Raw genomic sequence first — 19,600 nt, forward strand, 5'->3', positions numbered from 1 at the left:
CTGTAGGCTTTTGAGAATAGTTAGAGGTTCTTCCAGTCTTTAGATCAAGGTGTGTATGTACTGTAGGATTTGCTGCCTGCTTAAATTGTAATTTTGCTGCCTGAAGCAACTTCTATCTGTTCTGTCACTTTAATTTCATGTAATAAACCAATCTTTCTTTTATTTCTTTGGTGTGAGAACCTCTTGTGGGCACAAGGTCTTTCATTAGGAATTGAATTGCATTAACTGAATTGCAGAAGATAGTTCTGGGAATGGAAAAGCCAAATGGCAATTGGTTGTGCCTAGACTGCAGGAAGGGAGCCTTCTCTGTCTCACTTCCCTTTCAGATATAGCCAGGAAAATGGCTGCTGATGAAGACAGTCCTGAGAGGTGAGGAAACAAATGGAAGTCGGTCCCAGCCAGGCTGGTATATGTTTGGTTTTTTTTTTTTGGGGGGGGGGGTGTCTCAGCTTTCCCTCTGAAGCTGGGCATGAATGACATTAGAGATTTATACCATGATCTGTTTCACAAATAACACTAAGCCATGGTTTCTTTAGCTTAACTATTGTACATCTGTTTGTACATCTGAACCTACCAACTCAAGTAAATATGGTTAGTTTGTGGCCAGCAAACCAGAAAATGAAATTCTGGTTAAGGTTGACTTATGAACCTTAACCTCTGCTTCTGTTAACTGGTTTCTCATCCAAACATAGTATTCTGGAGTAACTCTAGTTAGCCTCAGTGCTCCACCATAAATGTCTACTAATTAGAAAATAATTCCAATATTAGGCAAAACAAACAGTAATTATTTTACTCATCTAATCAAACATACCATGCTTAAAACAAACCATGGCTTAGTGTTAGTACAAATGCAGCTTTTGTAAACATGAGGGACTTGCAGCACATGTTTTCTGGCTGGGCACCTTTGCCTTTAGCAGTTCAGTGTGAGACATCAAATCGACAGATGAATCTTTCCCAATCAATATATTTCAGTGTTGGGAAAACCTGAACCTGGCTGGATTTTTTTTTTACTTGGCACACGACTGTTGAAGGCACAGAAGACCCACCAGAGAATGTCAGCAACTCGTAAGTGTCTTGCAGAGGCTCCACCTGGGCCACAGGGTTAGTTTTCTTGGATAAACAACAAGCCCCATAAGCAGCAGCAGGTTCTGCTGTTCAAAACAAGTCCCAGCCTACCTATCCATATACCTTTTTGGCATATTAACATCCCGAGTGACACTTTGAGAGAAATGAAACGCATTACTCTTTCAGCAGCAATGCAAGGGAGAGACCTATGAAGCTATTTTCTTCTTTTCAGTGGAAAAAATAAACCCTGAACCGAGACTTTCTGTAACCAAAGGATGGATGATTTACACTTTATCCCAGGGCTTTAAAGTGTCCCTCTTAGAACAATCAAGGCCATTTCATGCTTCTCTTAAGCTTTTTCATTTGCTACAGAGATTTGCGCAGAACAACTGTAAGCCTATTAGATTATGTTACATTTAGAGGGGAAAGCGTCTAAAGGAAGGGGGGGGGAGCCCAAACTACTCCATCAGAAATGCTTGCGCTTGATCTGGCATGCTTTTAATGCTCGTGGCTCAGCATAACTCAGGGTCTTAACCCAGAACATCTCTCAGATAAAAGGGGTGGAAATGCTCATTTTCCCCAACCAGACAAAATAATAAAAATAAATGGAGGGGGCATATGTTCAAAGCCGTAGAAGGTGGAAGAGATATAAGAAATGGAGGCAACTTTTGCCTGGATCCCAGTGCTGGTGTGAAAAAGCTTTTAAACAATTCCTGAGGAGCAAAATAGACTGGAGATGGGCAAATGTTGGCTCCATCTTCAAAGGGGGGAGGGGGGAGAAGACCCAGGTAATTACAGTGGTACCTTGGTTTTCAAACGTAATCTGTTCTGGAAGACCATTCAACTTCCGAAATGTTTGAAAACCGAAGCATTTACTTCTGGAAGGCGCGTGGCATGTTCAACTTCCGAAAAGCGTTTGAAAACTGAAGCAGTTACTTCCAGGTTTTCGGCGTTCAAAAACAAAATGTTTGACTTCCAAGACATTTGAAAACCGAGGTTCCACTGTACCTGGTTTTCTCCTGTTCTGGAGGGTAGGACTCGAACCAATGGCTTCAAGTTGCAAGAAAGGAGATTCTGATGAAACATGGGGGGGGGGACTTTCTGACAGTAAGAGCTGTTCAGCAGTGGAACAGACTGCCACAAGAGGTGGTGGACTCTTCTTTCTTGCAAGTTTTTTAAACAGAGGTTGGATGGCCATCTGCCATGGATACTTTAGTTGATTCCTAAATTGCAGGGGTTGGACTAAGTGGGATCCCTTCCAACTCTAAGATTCTATTATTATTATTATTCTACTACAACCTAGTGGTGCAGCAATAAAACTGCTACTACATTTGCAAAGCTAAGGGTTTGGTATGGTTTCAAATTGGGTGGGGGACTGAGTGTAGAACTCTACAATTTCTTTCTTTTTGATAGAGTTCCTGGATTGGTATTCCTTTCATGTGATGATTTTGAGGCAGTTGGAGCTGGAGTTACGAAAGCAATGGGAAATTGAGGAGAGATGGGCTCGTGAGGAAAGGGGATCCTTGATGGTGAATCAGGAGAATGCTGTGGATGTAGTGTATCTTGATTTCAGTAAGGCTTTTGACAAAGTCCTCTATGATATTGTTGCAAAGAAGCTGGTAAAATGTGGACTGGGTGAGGTAACTGTTAGGTTGGTGGACATATCACGCTTTGAGGGTGGTAAGCAGCTAAGGTTTACACAGCAAACTAACTGGCATGTGTTTCATTACAGAGGCCTGCCGCTACCAAGGGAGGAACATTCTGGTTGCAATTGATGGAGAATGTATCCAAGTTAATTATCAGAGCTGTGACCCACTGGTTGATCCTCAGCAAGGGGCCCTTTCCCTCATGAACCCATCTCTCCTCAATCTCCCATTGCTTTCATAACTCCAGCTCCAAATGCCTCAGAACCATCACATGAAAGGAATATCAATCTGGAGCACCCTAAGGTGGGTTTATGCTTAGGCCTAGTATTCACTGGTATAGTCAATCTCAGGGCTCTGCCTGCTTCAGACTGCAGGTGGGAGATCATTTATTCATTTAATTGCCCATCTCCATTCGAAGGAGAGTTCCACAGTTGGGTTGCCCCTACACACAAGGCCCTCTCCAGTAAACACCCTCTTGACACACTTGGAGGCAGGTGACACACAGAGAAGGTCCTCTGTGGATGATCTCAGAGGAAGGTTGATGTGGGAGTAGGCAGTCCTTTAAAGGTCAGAACCAGTACTTTCAATTGCACTCAAGAAATGTACTGGGAGCCAGGGAATATTAAATTTCTTTTCTTTACCTAGAAAACTGGCATGCCAAACAAAGAGAAAGGAAGTGGGCAAGGGGGGCGGGTATTGCCTTACATTTAGAGCCCACCTGGAAATATTTTTATTTTCTTTCCTTTTTTAAAAAAAATCCCAGATCAGATTTTGAAGCCAAATTTCTGCTGGAACCAAATGTGAAATGAAGGGACAATCCACATACTTTTAGGTTCACTCACAACATCTATCAATCATGAGTTAGGCTCTTCTTTGAGGTACCTAATGGAGAAAGCAATCAATATAATGCAATTCAGCATATTTCCCATCTGATGGGTTGTTACAAATTTCCATCTTAGACAGAAAGTGAGGCTCTGAAGCTGCAGAGCTCAGTCAAAAAGAGCATAGGAAAGTAACTAAACAGAACATGCTGGCTTAATAATTAAAGTTTCCACCTCTCATTTTAAGGTACAATAAAAACCTACTACATAAATCTTTGTCTTGGGACCCCTGCCCCACAAACCAAAATGCAAAAGAAAAAAAAGTAAGTCTTTTGGAAGATGGGAAGGAAGGGGGTTCCACAATTATAGAGCAGCCACTTCAAGTGTCTCTCTCGGTGCAAATTCAAGGGAGCGCCATCAGAGAAGGGAATGAGATATGAATGTGTTGGTCTCGCATATGCTGAGGTCATAATATAGTCCTACTCAAAATGAACTCATACTTAAGTGCTAAGGCAAGAAGTCTCTAGGTCAAGACCACAGTCCCAGGAGTCTTGTCCTTTTCTTTGTTGAATCAATTGCCAAAAATATATGTGTAAGAGAGACATATTAATACAACAAGCTAGAAAATGGCACCCCCTTCCCCTTCCATCAACCCCCTGCCCTGACAGATCACAGCTTTGCCTCAGATCAAAACACAACCAACAAGCAGCCAAGAGCTAAAGGCAAAGTGACATGTACAGCCACCATGAGCTAATCTGGCACAAGATGGAGCAGATGTGCCAATCGCTTATTAAAGCTGCTCCCCATTTCTCGTAAGGTACCAATTGCCGACAGATCCTGCCTCTTGAAAGATGGAGGCACAGCACACGCCCAACAGAACTCTATGTCTCAATTAAGTTGTAACGGCCTGTTCCAGGGGTCTTTATTAGTCCGGTAATGATCACTTAAAGAAGGTTAGAGTCCTAAGCCAAGGGCACCCAATTCTATTAGCTGACTTGTTAAAAGCTGCCAAGCAAGTCATTATTTCTATAACCACTTTCTTCACCTTTAATGATGGCGCTTTTACACTTTTGTTCCCGATGTAAATGACTGCAATTCACAAAAGCTTGGAGGGGAGTGGGAGAAAGAACTTGCCAGCTGCCGCAGGAATGGCCGGGCACAGCTATTCCACCATGAAGATGATTCATGAGATACAGTTCTATAAGAGTCTGGCTGCTGATTCAGATCAAAGGCCAGCACCCTGTTCTCACAGTGGCCATCCAGATGCCTAAGGGAAGCCTGCCAGAAGGACCTGAGCGTAACAGCACCCTCATGCTCATATTCCCCAGCAACTGGTACCCAGTGCATATTGGCTCTGGGGCTGGAGGTAATACAGCCATCATGACTAGTCTGCTCTTAAAGCCAACCAGTTTGGTGGCCATCACTTCATCTTACGGTAGTGGAGTTCATAGTTTAGCTATACACTACGGGAATAAGTACCTACTGTTGACTAACCTAAATCTAGTATTAAGAGAGAGGAAAGAAAAACCTCGTGTCTATTCACTTCCTCCACACTGTGCATAATTTTATACATCTCTCCCCTGCCCACTGTTCCTTGCCTTCCCCCTTCCCCAAATTAAAAAGGCTTTTCCAGATGCAGGAATTGCTTCAACCCCTGGATCATAACTCACGTATTTGATTTCAATTAGGCTTACCACCGAGTACACATGTATATGATTGTACTGTGAATCATTCAAATAACAAATTAAATTTATTAACTCTTTGACAGGAGCTGCAATCCGACAGGCACATGGTCTTGGTTGCCTGTGTGGTTTCTGGATAGCAGCAGGAGGAAAGACTTTAGAGTATAGTCTGTGTTTAATAGGGATGAATACATCAGTGTATTTCCAGTTCATGTTAATTTCACACGAGTCAATTCTATCCCATTTCGACAATAAGCTGGCAATTTTTTAAAAGCAAGAAAATGTATTTTAAAAAACTTAATTAAATACTATTTTATCAGAAACTATTATTTATTTCAATGTCTGCATTTCTAACGCTTCCTTTCTTAAACACTACCAATCCAGAACACATTTACCATCTTGGGAACAATTCATTTAAATCTTGTTTCTTGAAATAATGATGTTGTTAGACTGACCAATATTCATATAATTTTATTGCAAAAACTGCCTATGCTTCATTTCAAGGTTCTCTCTCTCTCTCTCTCTCTCTCTCTCTCACACACACACACACACACACACACACGGAGCAAGAGAGCGAGAAACCTGTGATTCCTGCTTAATACAAACTCATTAGATCTTGAGCCAGGGCCAGCGTATCCATGAGGAAAGGTGAGATGACTGCCTCAAGCAGCAGGATGCAGAGGCAGCAGATCCCAATTTAGATCTTTATTTTCCCACTACCAACCTTGTTCCTGTTGTAGATCTTCACTCATCATTTCCTCTCTGGTGAGGAAGGAGATTCCAGTTTGTGGTTCGCCTCAGGCCCCAAAACGTATTTTTACTAACCAAATGTTTACTACAAGGCAAGGTAACTCTGAAGGTCAGACTGCTGCTGCATACCAGGTGGCATGACAACAAGTAGCTAAGATCTCTCATTTTTATTAATCGGTCATCTAGTCGACCTTACTGTCTTTAAGATATGAAATCTTGTAACTTGCAGAAAGGTTTTTATGCTCTTCATCTCCAACCGATGGGTGCTGGGAGATACAGCAACACAGCAATGGAGGAAAGGTTACACCCATGTAGACCAGGTCCATAATGTGCATGACTGTCCTTTGTATAAAGCCTGCTGAGACACTCGGGATGTATGCTTGGTCAGATGGCTTTATGGCCAGCAAAATCTGAATAGATTTTCATGCTGAAAGACAGTAATAAGATGGTGACCTAGAAAAGAAGAATCACTTGCAGTGGGCATAGCTTACGTATGATCACAAATTGTGAGTAATGAACTATCAAACTGCAGAAGTGACAATCATAACTGAGTGTTAGCGGACTATACTGTGCATTTGCAAGGATATAGTTTTATATATCTGACATGCCGTAAAGCAGAGGTTTTTTGCTGAGCAGTAGAGAAATATTAAGATTCAGCTCTCCCCACCTCACGATAATCCCTTTCCAAAACACAAGGTACAGATAGCTCCACTGAAAACACGAGCTGCAAAGAGAGAGAGCAAGACAGAGACAAAGAGACAGAATATACTCTTTTATCTATTTTAACCCTTAGATTAATTAACACTTTAAATCAGCTAAGTATGGTGCGAACCAAAACATATAAAACAAAACTCTACAGAGACCCCCACACTGTGGCACTCCAGCCAAACAGGTCACTGGTGAGTTACCTGTACCCTGTGCGCAGAAAGGAACTGAGCAGAAACCAACCAACAGCCAAAAAGACAGGCTGGGCATATTCAGGGAATGTAGGGGGATGGCAGACATGCTGCCACGTTCAGGTTCTCTACCTTGATTCAGCCTAAATTGCATTCTGCTCTCTCTTTCTCCCTCTGCTAATTAGGTAAATTTTACTCTTATTTTGTATGAAACGTATCTATTTTGTTCTTAAGCTTTTAAAAATGCAACTTGTCTGCACACAAGTCAATGGAGCACAAGGCTTCTAAGTGCTTTGTTTTTGCTGGGAGAGGGTTGCAGAGAGAAATGTAACTAGACTGGATGCTGCTGAAGGGAAATCTAAACTGTCTCCAGTCGTCCCATCCTGTCCAGCAATATTAACAGTGGATTACATTACAAGACAGTCATAAGCCTCTACTGCTCTTCAACACACACACGCACAGAGCCATTGCCACGAACCTGCCCCCCCCCCCCAGCCGCCACTTACAACTGTGGATAATGGGCTGCATTAGCATAGTACTTTAAAATGTATTTGTTAAAATAAAAAATGTTTCTCTTGTGAAATGAGACCTCGGTAAGAAAGTGCATCAGCGATTATTTTTGCTGCCCAAACACAAGAATGCTAAAATCCTGGATTTTTCCATTGGGCAGCTCTCACTTCCATCCTAGGGGATGAAATAACCTAAGCTTCAAAAGATAGAGCTTCTCTGGCAATTGAACTATAAGTTGAGAACCACCCTACATCAATGGATATTGCTCCTTCACTTAGATGCCAATCCTACTTCTCTCATAGGCTCGTTTATGATTGGGCACAATACTATCCACACATTCTGCCTGATGATGCTGATTCTAAAGGAGCTAAAGACAGACAGACAGACAGACAGACAGACAGACAGACAGACAGACAGATCAGAATCTTGACCAGCTAACGGGCCACACTGGCATCAGGTGGCATGGCCAGAATCCAGGCAAAATTTGCCCAAACAAACCATATGTGCAAATCTAGCCATAGATTGGCTTTGGCCTTTTGGAAGAATATTGCTAGGCGGTACTGGTGTTGCGAAGTCCTGTGCACAATGATGACCTCATTGTTTAAAATATGTAGATAAGATGCTCACAAAGGTATTTATTATGCAAAAAGGGGAGCTTAATTTCTAATTATTTGCTCCAGTTTCCCATGTGTACCCAAAGCATACCTAATACAGAAGTATCTTTTCCAGTGTACCCATACCCAGCTTTGCCACTTGGCACGATATCTTTGCTAGTGTCTTTATTTTGAATTTTAAAGTCTTTGAGGAGCTAGGCTTATACAAGGGAAAGAGCTGCAGTTGGTATGAGAAAAAAGTACTTTCAAGAAGAATACACACATTTTGAAGATAGTTTAAGAAGGTGTGCAAGATGCTGGTACTTATGAAAGTGGCTTACTTGTTTCCGCATTACAGTAAACTGCAGTTCCCTTAACACAGTTGTGTCATTAGTTACTTGACTGGCTTGCTTCATGCACAGGTAAACATTTAACACATCTTAGGTGTATGCCTACAAAATAATAGTGCACAGATCTGGTTACCTCACATTCAGGTGGACCTGTTGGAGAACTGCAACTTGCTGTTGAATGTATAGACAGTGGTAAACTGGGGTTGGCTGTGCACAATGTGCAAAACAGTATTTAGGTGAATACAAGCATGTACAGTGGTGCCTCGCAAGACAAAATTAATCCGTTCCGTGAGGCTCTTCGTATAGCGTTTTTTTCATCTTGCGAAGCAAGCCCATTGACAGCTTAGCGGATTAGCGCTATTAGCGGTTTAGCAGCTTTTAGCGATCAGCTGTTAAGCGGCTTATCAGCGGATCAGCTGATAAGCGGCTTAGCGGCTTAGGAAAAGGGGGAAAAAGGGGGGGGAACCCGCAGGAACTCGCAAGACATTTTCGTCTTGCGAAGCAAGCCCATAGGGAAATTCGTTTTGCGAAGCGCCTCCAAAACGGAAAACCCTTTCCTCTAGCGGGTTTTCCGTCTTGCGAGGCGTTCGTCTTGCGGGGCACCACTGTATACCTGTGTGGGGTTTTTTTCCTGTTTGGGACTTGTCCGAGAGGTTCATGGATCGTGAAACAAGTGTACCTGTTTTTCATCCAACAAGTGTTGGAAGCCATGTTAGCACAACGCATGCATGGTCACAAGAAAGGTGGCATGTAGAGACAGTGGACTGAATATGGCATTCTTGGATGACAACTGGTCGAAGCAGCTGTACTTTACAGTAATCCAGCATGACCAATACTATGGATAACACACACAAGCTGCCAAGCTTGGGAACTCATAACTGTCAAGGTACAATATGGCGGCCTGCCAGGCCCAGAGCTTTCACATTCACTATGCCAGAACATCCACACACAATTTAATTGCATTATAATTTCAAAAGTGCTTTTCAAACTGAAAAAAGACATTCACTGATTAACCAGTGAAGAGCAAAATTGTTTATGAAATTGAATACAAAAAGCTACAGAAATGTAATTGGGTCGTTCTAGCACCTAATTTTCAAGCCATTTTCCCACTTATTTAATCACGAGACACAAAAGGAGCGAGTGAATTGACTTCATACTAATTAGATTACTCCCTGCGATACTCACAGCCCATATTCCAACTGGTTGATAGCAACGTTTTAAAAATGAAACAAAAGCAGGGGAAAATGACAACAGCTTGTCTGTGGGATCCACTTATTTCAAAATTGGCTCCTTGTCTATGGGAACGCCATCAACGGGCTGCCAGAGGAGACCTTCCTCAACTGCAGCTCTTCACTCCCAAAATAGGCCTGGCAGTAGCATGTGAGAGCCAAATAGCACCTCAGAGAACAGTTTGGGATCCTAAAGGCCCAACTTGTACAAAAATGAGAATTAGAAATATTATGCATAATAGCGATGCATAACGAGTCTCAGTAGATTCAAGGTTATCAGTACACGGCAGCCAATATCCACTCTGTCAAACACAGTAATTAGGGGAGAAAATTATTCCTAAAGGCACAGTCCACTGGGAAGTTCTCCTACTAAAAGATGTATTCAACAGAAGATGGCGCCCATTCATTTCCACGAGTCATACGAAGAGAAAGATTTCAGTGGATTGTGTCCACTCTGATTAATTTAAACAGGCAAAGAGAAACAAACATCATAAAGGCTGGAATCCAGTTGAAAAATAAACATGCCTGATTTGATTCAAACAACTCCCGAGTAGCAAACCTAATTATCCACATTCACCTTGCAATGCCAAAGCAATTGAAAATAGAAAGAAATTCCATCTAACCAAATCTCTGGTTAATAGTTATTAACTGCCTCTTTGAACAAGTCATTTGTTCAAAATTACTTAGAAGGAAACACAAAGCTCCAAATAAAAATAAGAAGGGCAATGAAATAAAAATGCTTCCTAACTCAAATGCTGGTCTACCTGTCAGGTGCTCTCTTTCTCTTATCGACTGACATGAATGAAATTCCATTTTCCCCCTGAGCCATAAGTACTAACTTATGGGGAGATACCATAAGTTAGTACTAAGGAGGGTCCCAGCCACTCTTACTTTCTCCAGTTAAAGCAGGAATAGGGTACCTGTGGCTCTCCAGCCCTACCAACCCTGGTCAATGGCCAAGTGGGGAGGAACCAATGAATACTGGGAATCCAACCACATTCGGAGGGCCACAGATGCCTCAGTTGAAGATCTCATGGGAGGGAAGGGCACCCCTCTCCCTAGGGAGACCTCAGGATTGCCGCCAGCCAGAACAGATGATAAAGGCAGGTATATAGGTTCACATTGTATAGGTCTAAACTTACACACACATATTAGACGTGGCTTCGCAGAAACCAACGGCTATTTAGCTCTTCCTCTCCTCTAGCCATTATTACGCTCTCCCTCCACTGCCAGAGGCAGTATGCCTCCGAATACCAGTTGCTTGTTATCACAGGTGGGAAGAGCACTGTTGGGCTCAGGTTCTGTTTCCCATGGAGATCTGGCTGGCCACTGTGAGAACAGAATGCTGGACAAGATGTGCCCTTGGTCTGATCCAGCAGGGAGGTCACTTCCTATGTTCTTGCGTCCAAAACTGTCTTCCTCAGTAGCTGTTCCTACCTGGCCGTAAAACAGGACTGCACGAAGAATTAGGGTCTGAATTTGCTTGCAAGGTATCTCCCCCACCTGAAGGGTGTTTCTGAGGCACACTGTGTGCTTTGTTTGGTCTCAGATAAGCTATGTACCATGTTATATCTGAATATATGTGCATAGCTGTAGTGTTGTCTTTATTTGGACCCCTCTCCCCTAGTTGTGTCATTTGCATATCTGAGGTTGTTGATATTTCTTCCGGCGATCTTAATTCTGGCTTGGGATTCATCCAGTCCAGGCTTTCGCATGATGAATTCTGCATATAAGTTAAATAAGCAGGGAGACAACATACAGCCTTGTCATACTCCTTTCCCATTTTTGAACTAATCAGTTGTTCCATATCCAGTTCTAACTTTAGCTTCTTGTCCCACATAAGAGATTTCTCAGGAGACAGACGAGGTGATCAGGCACTCCCATTTCTTTAAGAACTTGCCATAGTTTGCTGTGGTCGACACAGTCAAATGCTTCTGCATAGCCAATGAAGCAGAAGTAGATGTCTTACTGGAAGTCTCTAGCTTTCTCCATAATTCAGTGCATGGCAGAATACCTTGATGGCAGCAAGTGAGGAGGAATTAAAGAACCTTTTAATGAGAGTGAAAGAGGAAAGTGCAAAATATGGTCTGAAGCTCAACATCAAAAAAACTAAGATCATGGCCACTGGTCCCATCACCTCCTGGCAAATAGAAGGGGAAGAAATGGAGGCAGTAAGAGATTTTACTTTCTTGGGCTCCATGATCACTGCAGATGGTGATAGCAGCCACAAAATTAAAAAACGCCTGCTTCTTGGGAGAAAAGCAATGACAAACCTAGACAGCATCTTAAAAAGCAGAGACATTTACCTTGCCGACAAAGGTCCGTATAGTTAAAGCCATGGTTTTCCCAGTAGTGATGTATGGAAGTGAGAGCTGGACCATAAAGAAGGCTGATCACCGAAGAATTTATGCTTTTGAATTATGGTGCTGGAGGAGACTCTTGAGAGTCCCATGGACTGCAAGAAGATCAAACTTCTCCATTCTGAAGGAAATCAGCCCTGAGTGCTCACTGGAAGGACAGATCCTGAAGCTGAGGCTCCAATACTTTGGCCACCTCATGAGAAGAGAAGACTCCCTGGAAAAGACCCTGACTAAACAACAAGAACCGCTAGTTTTGTTTTGTTTTTACTTTGGAGTTAATGTTATTCTCATCATTGTTATTTTCATTATTATAGTAAGCCACGTTGAAAACTTGATATGCCCAAATGATATATAAGCACTTCCTTCCTTCCCCCGTTTTCCTTTTTCCATCTTCAGTCTCACTCCTTGTTTTCATGCTTTTCTGACTAAAAATAGAAGGATGGATTTGTAGCAACTACAGAGATGCCCAGATCTATAACAACAGGGACATTTAATTATCAGAAGCCTCCTTCCTTCCAGGTAGTTTTGTGCCATTCCCCCACCCCCCAAAAATTGTGCATTTTTTGTTCAAATTTGAGTTATAACGGTTCTGCATTTCAGTTACAGATACTGACAGATCTTTAAAAACTACTGATAGGAACTACTGATGGGAAAGTAACAGCAGAAAGGCAGATAAAGGTATAGGGTAAGGGACCCCTGACCATTAGGTCCAGTTGTGATCGACTCTCGGGTTGCAGCGCTCATCTCGCTTTATTGGCCGAGGGAGCCGGCGTACAGCTTCTGGGTCATGTGGCCAGCATGACTAAGCCACTTCTGGCAAACCAGAGCAGAGCACGGAAACACCGTTTACCTTTCCGCTGGAGCGGTACCTATTTATCTACTTGCACTTTGACGTGCTTTTGAACTGCTAGGTTGGCAGGAGCAGGGACCGAGCAACGGGAGCTCACCCCGTCACGGGGATTCGAACTGCCGACCTTCTGATCAGCAAGCCCTAGGCTCTGTGGTTTAACCCACAGTGCCACCCGCGTCCCAGAAAGGCAGATACACATTCTTTAAACAATTTAACTATACAAATAAAAACTAAGTATTTATAAAGCATGTGCAAAAGTTCTCCTGATAGTCAGGACCAGTAAGCATCTGCTTTGATGACAGCTGAAGTCAGAAGGGAATCAGACTAGACTCCTCCCACCTCACCAGGTGACAATCCCCCTGGGCGGCTTCTTTGTAGAGAAAGACTAGAGAAAGACTCCGTTGCCGCTTGAAGACTAGCCAAGAACTTCCAAATGCACCCAAATGAGTCCCGACCTGGCACAATCTCCTTGCCGCTTTTGTAACTCATTTGAAATTTTATTAGGTGCAACATAATTGATTACATAATCAAACGAAGAACGCACATTATCAAGATATTGTAGCACTTCACGGGACATTTAATCACCCTGCCTGGCACAGTGCCAAAATGAATTAGCCTGCATTAGAGCTGAAACACATCTTAGTCCTCATATTTGTTTCCATCCTTAAGGAAGGAACTTGCTTGTGCAAAAGGGCTCTCCAATTCATCATGAGGTTTCTCTGTTACCCAGGCTGCTATATTATCCAAAAGAAATACCATTAAATTGCTGGGTTATAACTAAGCTAGGGATAGGGAACTATGTGGGCTCTCTGCATGCTGCTAGACTCCAACTCCCATCATCCCTGACCACTAGCAATGTTGGCTGGGGCTGATGGGAGCTGGATGCCAGAAACATCACAAGCTCCCCACCCCTAAACAAAGCAGTACTTTTTCAAAATGCCACATTGATTATTTCCTGGCACAAGGAGGCAACATATAAATATTACAATAAATATTTGTAATATTGATAAATATTGGAATATAGATAACTATATTTCGTGCAGACTTTCCAATATAGAGTCCCCAAAGCAGTTTACAATCATTGGGTTGTATTCAACTAATGGACCCAAATTAGTTAGGTCCATTATTTTCAGTGGGCCTACTCTTGAGTGTGACAAACTCTGGAAACTACCCATAAAAGAAGAAGAAGAAACAGGCTATCTTGGACTTTTGACATGCTCTACCACTTTTTATTCTTCCTGAGATATGGAAGATGTAAACATTTATAGGCCCAAGATGCTTAAAGCATCTCACTGGATTGCTTTAAGTTATTATGCTGTATGATAACTAGTGACTTCCAGCTTAAAGGGTGCTATATAAACTATTTAAATAAATAAATAAAGGCTTTAAAGGTTCAGAACAATACTGACAATCTCCTTACAGCAAAAAATAATAATTATTTTTTAATATAAATGATTTTTTGTTATGTCAAGGAAGGTGCATTCATATAAGGACCAAGAAAACTGCAAGCTCTTTTCTGTCTTTACCGTACATAAAAATCAATAAAAAGGTTAATATCCAGGCAATTAAAATCTTGTACCAAGAGCTGAATTCTGCAAAAGTTGCACAAGTACATTTGAATAAGTTCTATCTTGCACAACTTATTCCTTAGTTATTATCAGTTTGCCTTGTTGATTCCAGATTTGTTTGTCTGGGGTAGGGTAAAGAACTATCTGCCGGGCAGAGAAGCCACTGGAACTCTCAGCCCTCCCCCTATGTGACTTTGGCTAACAATGTACTCCCAGAAGCACTAGAAAGTCACTCTTTTTTCTTTCTTTTTTTTAAAGGAAACACAAGATTTTAAGGAAAGTTAAATCTGTACCCAGTCCCATATTTTACACTTTGACACAGCTTTTACTTTATGGCAAGCATTTGGCTATAGCTGCATGTCTGATGTAACTGAGAAATTTAAGCCAAAGTTATCAGATATTGGAGCTAAGCTGCACTGGTTGTTAGAAATGCCTCCGATGCACCTGAATAAAGCCGCAAATCCTACCAGTCCAAACTACCATGTATCTGACTTAGGCCCATCAATTAGGAGGCGACACACCTTCCTCCCTGGGAATCATCGGCATCTGGCAAAAGAAAGCAAAGAAAGCATGGAGCAACTATTCTAGGGGTGGCTCATCATCTGGTTTCAGACAAGGGGGGTGGGAAATGATACGTTGCATAAAATGCAGCATTGGCCATTTACCAAAGCTAAGCCGGAAAAGAATGCCTCTACTCAGAGCCCTCCCCGCTCTTGCCACTGAAATTATTTAATTCTCATCACCAGACTCCACTGAGGCGATCAACAGCTGCAGGACAGAGCAAAAGAGCAATGACGTGTCTGCAGCACTGACTTCGCATGGGGGAATTTTCTCAACAGCTGAGGCTCAGCGCTCAAGGTGACTCCTAAGTGACTGGTTATTGAGGGAAGAATCAGGGTGGATAGTGAAGGAGAAAATCATATGTCCTTCTAATCACAAAGATATTCATGTGTCTTTTTAATCATGCCGAGAAAAGAGAAAACACAGCTACCAGCAGCAGCATTTGGTCACTTTGAAGGGTGCATGTGGTTTTACAGTGTCCCGAGTGGCCTTGTCGTCCAAGGTCAGATCAATGGCTGCCCTAGCCTGCCTGCCTTGTGAAGTGGGGCTGCTACAATTCCAGTTGGGGCTTTAAATAAACAAAATGTCTAATTGCCCAGATGTTTTTATAGGACAAAGAGTTTTGTTGCACTGGGTGTTGTTCCAAAGACAGGGGCACTGTGACAGGAAACAGGCCAAGGTTCCTTTCAACCCTGATTTGTTTGGGAGAAAACTCTTGATCCTTCCACTCACTCTGCATGACAGACATTGTAGAGGAGCTGGAAGGGGCTGGAAGCTCAGAAGTCCACAAAGCAGATACAATAAAAGCACTGACTGTGGTCAAGAGAAGTAAGCGCAAAAAAAATGACACACCTGACCTTGGGCTATAATAATTCCATTGATTCTGTAATAACTCTTCCCCTTCAGGCTTTCGCTTCAGGCAGCATTCCATAATCATAGCAACTATATTGCTGGGCAGACAGCAGCTGCCCAATACTTAAGATAAACTGGCATATAACATTAACCTGGGAAAAAGATAATCTCTGTACAGTCAAAGGTTTTATCCGAGTGTAAGGCATCAGGGAGATGAATGACCAATACTTTGTGCAGCTATAAAAGAAATGATTGGTTGTGTTTAGGACTTTTTGAGCTTGAAAGCAGATCTTTGCTATGGGCTTTCTACAGGTTGTTGTACAAAACTCTGTGGGATCTGCTCTGCATTGCATGCCTGTATATCATTCATCCACTGAACCACACCAAGCCCAGTTCAATGTAAAGCATAAGATGGTACAGTCAAAGAGTGGGCAGCCAGTACATAGAGCAAAATCCCCCACTCATTTTCCATTTCCTGAAAGTTCAGAGTTATCTATAGTTTAAAAAGAAAGAAAACAGTATCCCTTACACAGTATAGATGTAAATTGAGGAAGGGGTCGGGACATTGGTAAAGCATTTGCTTTGGTGCATAGTTATTAATTATACTGTATTTCCCCTTGAATTTGGGGCTTCTAATGACTGGGGCATTTACACACTAGGCAGGTTCAGAGGCTCCTTAGCCCAGTCATAAGGAGTGGGGGGAGAACGGCACCTGGCAGGCTCATGACCCGGTTAGGATGATATGGAGGTGCCAGCTATATGAACTGATGCCCCCATGCACACACATGAAGGTGCCAGTTCATACAATTGACATCTCCATCCAATACCAGCTGGGCTGAAAGCTTATTGCCTGCACCATGCACGTCTTTGGGCAAATATGTGAAGGCCAAGAAGAGTGTGGACTGGGCCTCCATGTTGCCTCTATTTTAGAAAGGTAGAAAATGGGATGGGAAAGTTTAGACACTGTTGCTTCTGCTCTGTTTACAGCTCTCCTGGTTGCCACTGACCTACTGCACCAAACACACAAAAGGAGCCTTGGCACATGCAATAATTTTTACTATTTGGCATGGCATCATCAAGAAAATATTACGTGAATATCAATGAAGACCCTCATCTTACCCACTTACAAAAGTAGAATATATTCTATGTAAATAGCTCCTCAACGAACACCACAAGCAGCAACACAACATAGCTTTAGATGTTTCACTCACACACACACGTCCAGAGCAAACTCACAAACATACCAACGTTTGTTTCTGATCCATATTTTCAAAGGAAAATTGAGCTGTTAAGGAGTAAGGAGTGAGCCTCTCATATAGCATCAGATTTGATGCGTCTGCTTTAATGTTCAAGGCCACAGGCAACAAGAGGAGGATAACATCAGTTCCTTAAATGCATATCAAAGCAAACAGGTCTGGGTTTAACATGAACACCAGCAAATGAGAAGTTCTATTAAGATAATCATGTTTTACATATATCTTTAAGAACTGGGGAGTACAGGGAGACATGCCAATTACAGAAACACCCATTTACAACCCCCATGTCAGATTGTCAGAAGGAAAGAAAAATCTCCTGCGGCTTTAACAGATAACGGATGCCTTTCAGACAAGCCCGGTAGGTATTAAAAGAAGAGCAACTGGTTGCACACTGAAAAAAAATGCAGCTTTCTTCGGCAGCTGTCAGCAAGTGCAAAGAACGGCATATATACCTCTGCTCTAGCAAACAGAAAGCTCAGGCATCTGTGTTGGGGCGACAATCTGTTTGGAACTGGAATGTATGTAAATACAATCAAATCGGAGATGTTCCTGCCGTCTGCGTAGCAGACAGAATCTATCGCCAAAGCTTAAAACTAACAATGTGTGTCTGCTTTTTCTGCTGAACAAAGGCAGCACCCTGTTCTCCCCCCAAGTTATGTCTATATCAAAAGCTGACAGAACTAAAGGCCCCTGTGATCATTTTCAAAGGCCTTTTTGTCACAGAGTGAGGGTTTGCTTCCAACAGGACCAGCCTCTCCCCCTGCCGCCTCTTTCTTTCATGACGGCACTGCATAAAGATGAAACTTTGCAATGAGGAATATCTCAACCTTCGTCTTTCAGGAGGAGCCACATCAGCACTGGTGCCAAACTATGCCCAGGTGTACATCACACAGGTACTTTTTACTGCAAAAATCCATCCTGAGAAAACAAACTCCCACCTTCAGCATATTAAAAAGTGGCCATATGAATCTTCCAGAGACATGAGTAGAAAGGCATACACTGTTTTCAAAATGTGCTTTGTTGCCCTTGATTCTAAGTTTCCCCTTGAACAAAAATCCTTCTCTGTGCTCAATTATAACCGATAAACATCAGGAGTTTTGTACCCAGGGCTCCTGGGTCCCCCATGTCAGTCAATACCAGGGGTCAGCAAACGTTTTTAGCAGGGGGCCGGTCCACTGTCCCTCAGACATTGTTGGGGGCCCGACTATTTTTTTTTGGGGGGGGGGGATGAATGAATTCCTATGCCCCACAAATAACCCAGAGATGCATTTTAAATAAAAGCACACATTCTACTCATGTAAAAACACCAGGCAGGCCCCACAAATAACCCAGAGATGCATTTTCAATAAAAGGACACATTCTACTTATGTAAAAACATGCTGATTCCTGGACCGTCCGCAGGCCGGATTTAGAAGGCGATTGGGCCGGATGCGGCCCCCAGGCCTTAGTTTGTCTACCCATGGTCAACACCATCACCATCCTATTCTTCAACAATAATGGCCAGACCTCCTTGCCCAGGCCAGCCGAGATAGCTGCTAATCCATTTTAATTAGTCCCATAAGTAGAGAAGGGGGCAAACAACACTTTTTCTCTTTTCCATGAAAACTGCTGGTTGGACACAATTTAACTTTTCTTCTGATCCATCCAGATGAAAAAAGGCTGGCAAAGGATGGGAACGGTCAAAGTTTCCTCTGAAATACTGTAATAGGATGCAAAGAGAGAGGGAGAATGCAATGATAAAATCAAGATCCGTCACTACAGTGCTGGTGCCAGGCTCTTTTGCAGTTTAGGCAAGGCTAACTCTTGCACCACCACCACTCCAAAAAGATTGCTAACTTCAGAAACAGATGTATTGTAGAAAGAATTAAAAGCACAAAATTTGAAACTGCTTAATTCACTTTAGATTGTCAGAATAAGTAATATTTGATTATCCTTCTCAAATACAAAAGAAAATGGTTTAGCACACAAATCATTTTGAATAAGCTTGTGAATTGTGATGTTAAAATTTAAGTCTCTTTAAAGTTTCAATTTCAGGCACATCAACATCTTGCTTTGTGTGCCTCTTCCCTTGCAAATTTTGTCACCAATTACTACAGGTCAAGTGCTGATGCTTGGGCATGTTCAACTGACATAGCTGTCAGGCTAACTAGTTTCTTTCGCAAAACTGTTGAGCATATGTGATTTTTTATAAGTCTGAGCTTTGAGAAACTGGGCTTACCACTTTCCCGTAACACTGGAAGTGTAGGAAGGATCCTTAGAGAAACAGAAACATTAGACACTTTGTGCAGCAGTTTTTGTTGTAGTATGAGGCGCTGTGGGTTAAAGCCTCAGCGCCTAGGGCTTGCCGATCGAAAGGTCGGCGGTTCGAATCCCTGCGGCGGGGTGCGCTCCCGCTGCTCGGTCCCAGCGCCTGCCAACCTAGCAGTTCGAAAGCACCTCCGGGTGCAAGTAGATAAATAGGGACCGCTTACCAGCGGGAAGGTAAACGGCGTTTCTGTGTGCGGCTCTGGCTCGCCAGAGCAGCGGTGTCACACTGGCCACGTGACCCGGAAGTGTCTCCGGACAGCGCTGGCCCCTGGCCTCTTAAGTGAGATGGGCGCACAACCCCAGA

General features: G+C 42.7%; 1 protein-coding gene and 1 long non-coding RNA gene across 45 annotated transcripts in view; one reads left to right on the forward strand and one right to left on the reverse strand.

Moving 5' to 3' along the window:
• The window catches only part of MSI2 (musashi RNA binding protein 2), a 413,369-nt gene that overhangs the window by 122,209 nt on the left and 271,560 nt on the right, over positions 1-19,600 (reverse strand). The window contains exon 1 of one of the 44 annotated variants that reach the window (XM_079955723.1): positions 10,685-10,705. The exons of the other annotated variants lie outside the window; for them this stretch is intronic. The gene's annotated coding sequence lies outside the window, so the exon portion shown is untranslated. Of the gene's footprint in view, positions 1-10,684; positions 10,706-19,600 lie in introns of those variants that run through there. 44 annotated transcript variants of the gene reach the window in all.
• On the forward strand, positions 10,899-15,856 carry LOC307203582. The gene is made up of 4 exons (XR_013833305.1): positions 10,899-11,032; positions 12,299-12,421; positions 12,503-12,587; positions 15,067-15,856. It is a non-coding gene; the product is annotated as an uncharacterized lncRNA (long non-coding RNA).

This window comes from Podarcis cretensis (assembly GCF_951804945.1).
Source record: "Podarcis cretensis genome assembly, chromosome: 15".
In the NCBI taxonomy this organism is placed as follows: Eukaryota; Metazoa; Chordata; class Lepidosauria; order Squamata; family Lacertidae; genus Podarcis; species Podarcis cretensis.